Below are 6,081 nucleotides of genomic sequence, written 5' to 3'. Positions count from 1 at the left end.
AAATATCTCTATATAGATAGAGATATATTTCTGTTAATTACTAGAGGAAGTTTAAGTATCAATGTCTCAAATGCTAAAGCAACAATTGCAATTAGAACCTATCAGTATCAACTACCTCAATGTAAAATAAAGAAGCAGATAAATCCAACACCAAAGACATATGGACAAGGTTGCATTCATGGAACATTGAACATGGAAAATCTAAATTTTAATTGAATGCTGAATAAGCTACCCTTTCTGCAACCGAGGAAGAAATAAGAAAATTTTGAGAAATGTTCTGAATTAGAATGTGAGATCAGAGTAGAGGCTTTATCCTGGGGCAGGAAGCAGGCTGTAAAAGCTATGATAAGAAAGAAATTGGTGGAGTTTGCTTCACTTCTTTCCATCCATTGCGGTGGGAAAATGAGTTACATCCCATATTAGCAGTAACTCAAGTCTCCAGTGCTAGTGTATTCCAGAGTAAAATCAGGGCTGTAGGAAAGCCCTGGAAACATGAAAAGCTGATAAAAACATTGGGGCTGGCTAGATGAAGATATGTGATTCTCTTCCCTCTCCAAACCTCAGAGCCTTGTGAATTACAACTTATGAAGTGTTTCCCCCTAAACTGTGTATCCTTTGAAAACAAAGATCTGATTTGAGGAGTTATTTTCCAGAATTCCAAGTGGTAAACTATTCTGATTTCAGGATGGGGGTTGGGATGGGGGGGTGGATCTCCATTCAAGCGTTCATATATAGTGTCCTACGTCTTGAGTTTTTCAAGCTGACCCGGACTGCAGTCTGGCCTATCCCCAGTACTCAAAAATCTCATCAACATAATCCATGCTTTCCCTTAAACTTCTTGTAAAGCTGTAAAGCTGCTAAGGCCAACACATTATGTTCTTAGAAGGTCTATTGTTTAAGAGAAGCGATTTGTAGGACATATCCTTGAGATCCTGAGGGGAACATTTATCTAACAGAATAGTTCCCTGAGGAACCATCTTATGCCTTTCTGACATTTTATAAAGTCCCATTCTGCACTTCACCTTTCCTCTAAAGCCTTTTCTTAATTTGAAAACATGGGAAGACCTGGAAATGTGAAACTTAATTTTATTTTTGAACTCTATAAATACTGTTTTTCTATTTCTTATAAATTTTACTTAAAAATGGAATAATTAAATTTCAGCTCATCTCTCTCATCTATCATTTTATCATAGCCAGTGAAAAATTTCAAGTAGTGATTTAAACATTCTACCTTGAAATATTTGCTGAATCATTAGTCATATTTTCTATTTTTCAGGTGATACGGTTTATTTTTCTATAGTTCCTAACAATTCCCTATTAGCATGCTCTTCATATTCTTTTAAGCTTCTATTGATCTCTTCTTTAAAAAAAAAATGTTTATTTTTTTAGTTTTGAGAGACAGAGAGAGAACGAGTGGAGGAGAGGCAGAGAGAAGGAGACACAGAATCTGAAGCAGGCTCCAGGCTCTGAGCTGTCAGCACAGAGCCCAGTGCAGGGCTCCAACTCACAAGCTGTGAGACCATGACCTGAGCTGAAGTGGGACTGAGCCACCCAGGCACCCCCCCCTACTGATCTCTTCTTTACTAACACCAAGCTTCTGCTAAATGACTTCCTGAGGCTCTTTTCACTTTTGCTAGCGCTCTCCAAATATTGCTTGTTTCACCCAACCACCTGGTCCTTAAAAAACTTCCACATCCAGGTACAACAAAAACCACTCTCAAACTCAGAGGCACACATTTTTTTGTCTCCTAAATATGTATTTTGGCAGGGCTTAGCAAAGAATATTTCATTTCCACTAAACTCATCACAAGATGACAAATTAAATATATGATTATAATTGTAGATCATTGTGCAAAATGTTTTCCCCTTGCTTATCTATCAGTTTTGCTTCATGTATCGTAAAGCTCCTTGTTATATGTTTGACCATTTAGGATTGTTACGTCCCTCTAGATGAATTGATCCCCTTATCATTAGGATAGGACTTCCTTTATCTCAGGTAAATAAATGTCTCTTCTCTGAAATCTGCTTGAATATTAACATACTAACTCCAACTTTACCTTTGAAGTAGGTAGGTCTTTATATTTAAATCTTCCTTTTTTATTTAATTGGGGTGCTTAGACTGCTTCCATTTAATGTGATTACTGACATGGTTAGGTACAAATCTATCATTTGCTGAAATCTCTTCTTTGTTCCACTTTTTCTTTTTTTCTGCCTTCTTTGGAAATAATTTAGTATTTTTATGATTCCATTTAGTTTTTTTTTGTGGCATATTAGTTATAATCCTTTTTTTTTAAATGTTGTAGTTTCTCTAGAGATTATAGCATTCATCATTGAGCTAACAGTTCAGTTCTAACCAATAGGATACCATTTTAAGATAGTATCAATAGTGAACTTTGCAAGTGTATGTTTTGATTTCTCACTTCCTGATATTTATGGGGTTTTTTGGGAGGGGGGTTATTAACTTTATATGTAAATATTGCCTAAACTCCACAGTGAATTGTTATTTTTATGTATTATTTTATTTTGAATAATATATTGCCTAAAATAGATTTAAGTAATAAAAAAAATTATACATTTACCAAAGTAGATAGTATTTCTGATGCTCTGCTTTTTTTTTTGTGCAAAACCATTTTTGCATCTGGTGATATTTTCTTTCTTCCTACTGGATTTCCTATACTTTCTTTTATAATGTGAGTATTCCAGGAATGAATCTTTTACTTTTTGTATGTTACAAAACACCTTCTTAAAATTATTTAGTTTTGAAATATATTTTCACTGGGAATAGATTTAGGCTGGCAAAAATTTTTTTTCCTTACAGATATTTAAAGTTGTTGATTTGCTCTCTTCTCATTTGCATCATTTTTGATGAGAAAGCTGTTGTCATCCTTATCTTTATTCCTTTGTATGTAATGTGTCTTTTGCTCTGGCTGCTTTAATATTTTCTACCTATCACTGGATTTGAGTGATAGATATGATGGTGTTTTCTTCATGCTTCTTGTGTTTAGGGATCATTGTAGTTCTTAGATTTGTGTTTGTCATTTTCATCAGTTTTGGGAAATATTTTCCTGTTATATTTGCAAAGGTTAGACCCTGTCACATGTCAGGGACTTGAATTACATGTTTTAGGCCACTTGAAATTGCCCCACAGCTCAGTGATGCTTTTTATTTTTTTACTCATTTTTAAATCTCCATTTATCATTTTGGATAACCTCTATTGGTATGTATTTAAATGCACTAATCTTTTATCCTGTAATGTCTAAGCTGCCATTAAGCCCATCAAGTTCATGTTTCATGTCAGATTAGGTAGCTTCATATCCAGAAATTTGATTTGAATCTTTTTTTATATCTTTCTTGTCTTAACATATTCGATCATTTCTCTAACATTTTGTACACATAAATATAGTTATACTTAGTGTTTTAAAATGTTCGACTGCTAGTTCTATTATCTGCGTTATTTCTGAGTCAGTTTACCCTAATGACGTTTATCTTCATTCTGGCTTTGTAATGCTTTTTTGGGAAGCAAGCTATTTTTTATTGGATTCCATACATTGTGATTTTTACCTTGATGAATGCTGGGTATATTTGTATTCATATAAATGTTCTTGAGCAGTAATTCAGTATTATTGTAAATGTTGTTGGATACAGTTAGTTTGATCCTTTTGGGTCCGGCTTTAAAAAACAACTATAAGTAAAACTAGACTAATTACTCTCCACTAGTGATGTGAAGCCTTTATGAGGACTACATTTACTCTTGACTCCATGAATTATGAAATATTCCAGCCTGACTGTTAGAAATAGTCACCATGCTCAACCCCATGTGAGTGCTGAGCTCTGTTTCCTCTAATCCTCTCATTTGGTTCTTTCACTGGATTTGGGCAATTTCTTCATACATATGCATAGATCAACACTCTGCTGAATGATCAGAGGGAATGGTCCAGTCCACAGATCTCTGGAGTTCTCTGTGCAGGTCTCTCCTCCCTGGCACTCTGCCCTGAAAATAGTAGCTGCCTGGCTTTCCTCAGACTCTCCACCTCTTCAACTCAGACAGTTTGCTGGGTTTTGCCTGAGTTCCTTTTCCCTGTGCATTTCCTGGAAATTCTCTTCAGGTAGGAACCCAAGGCAATAATAGATCTGGAATTTTTGTCTTGTGTTTCTCAGGAATCACTGCCCTTTGTTGCCTGATGTTCAGTGTTTTGCAGACCATCATTTTATATATATTATCTGCTTTCCTCTTGTTTCAGGTGGGAGAATAAACCTGTCCCCTTTTACTCCCTTTTGGTTGATTAACCTCAAGTCTTCTCTCAAAAATAACTCAAGATAAAACAGAAAAGCAAAGAGCTGGTCTCAAACCTATAAACCTGGTCTATTTCAGTAACTACTATATCTCTGTTTCTCTCAAATTCTTGGATTCTTCAGTCATTTTCACTGCTTTTTCACTTTCTTCATATCCATGGCCATCACTCCATTGACTTCATTATTTCCAAGGTCATCAGAGATACCATTATTGCTAAACAAAATTAAACATAAACATTAATCTGACCTCACCTCACTTGAGCTCTTTGCAATAACTGAAACAATTGGCCAGTTCTTTTTTTTTTTAATTTTTTTTAATGTTTATTTATGTTGAGACACAGAAAGAGCATGAGCAAAGGAGGGGCAGAGAGAGAGGGAGACACAGAATCCAAAGCAGGCTCCAGGCTCTGAGCTGTCAGCACAGAGCCCGATGCATGGCTCAAAATCATGAACTGTGATATCATGACCTGAGCTGAAGTCAGCCACTTAACTGACTGAGCCACCCAGGTGTCCCTTGCCAAGTCTTTAAAATATCATATCCCTTGACACTCTTTCTACTTCCTTGAACATTCCATGGTAACTTTTGTGAATCTTTATGAACTTATCTGTCTTTACTGAAATGTTGGCAGTCTTCAGGTTCTTCATTAGATCTTCATTTTCCCTCACACTTTACAGTGAACACTGGAATTCATCCACTTACCTTAAAATGATGATTTTCAAATTTGTTTATCTGCCATCCTTGTTTCTAATTTGTTGCTTCTGCTATAACAACTACAAATCTGAGAAATAGCAATTATTCTTACCTTCTTCTTTTTCTACCCATTTATAGAAAATAACCAAGTCTGAAAATCTGTCAAATTAGTCCATGAATCCCATGTAGCTTCTAAAATCCACTATTATTTCTTAAATTGCTTGAGAGAGATCTTCCTAATTAATTTCCTTGCCTCCAGTTTTATATTTCTTAAACTTATCCTCTACATTGTAGTCAGAGTTATCTTTCTTTAACAGCTGTTTGATCATTTCACTACCCTGCTGAAAACCATTCAATGTGTCCCTGTTGCTTTTAGATAAATACCCAAATCATTATATCTGGCCTAAAAATTTTTTACATGGTATGAACATTCCTCATGTTTTCATCATATCTCATCAGTGACCTCTCTTTTCAATCTATATTCACCAAATTTAGTGACTTCAGACATGCTTTATCTCATTTTCATTCTCATGCACTTATTTTTGATGTGCCTGAAATACTTTCCACTGCCTCATCCTGTCATCTTTCATCTTGCAAATATCCATTCATTTTTCATGTTGCATATTTCTCCTCGAGGCAATCCTCACGGATGCCCAAAAAACAATTAGCTGACTTTCCATATATTCATGTAATATATTTGGCCTCATATATCATATTTTGTATCATTTGATTAATTGCCTTTTCTTCCCTGTTTTGCTTCAGTAAAGATAGACACTCTACTTATTTTATTTGCTCCTTTAAATATACCACATGATACAGTACCTACCACAAAGATAACCCTCAATAAATGTTTTTGTTTATCAAAAAGTGTTGAGCATCTACTGTAAGTCAAATATTTGTTGTAAGCACTTATATTACTTCGAAGACAAAAATCGCTGCTTTTATGGAATTCATATTCTATCTGGCTACACAGACGATGAAAAAGAAGCATAATAAATGGATACTGTTATATTAGGCCATAATATTATAAACATTACAATGGAAAAATAAAACAAACCAAAATTTAGAGCATGGAATGATCAGGGAAAGACAATGGG

This window comes from Panthera leo, chromosome C1, assembly GCF_018350215.1.
Source record: "Panthera leo isolate Ple1 chromosome C1, P.leo_Ple1_pat1.1, whole genome shotgun sequence".
Taxonomy (NCBI): Eukaryota; Metazoa; Chordata; class Mammalia; order Carnivora; family Felidae; genus Panthera; species Panthera leo.
This window is presented reverse-complemented; position numbering follows the sequence as displayed.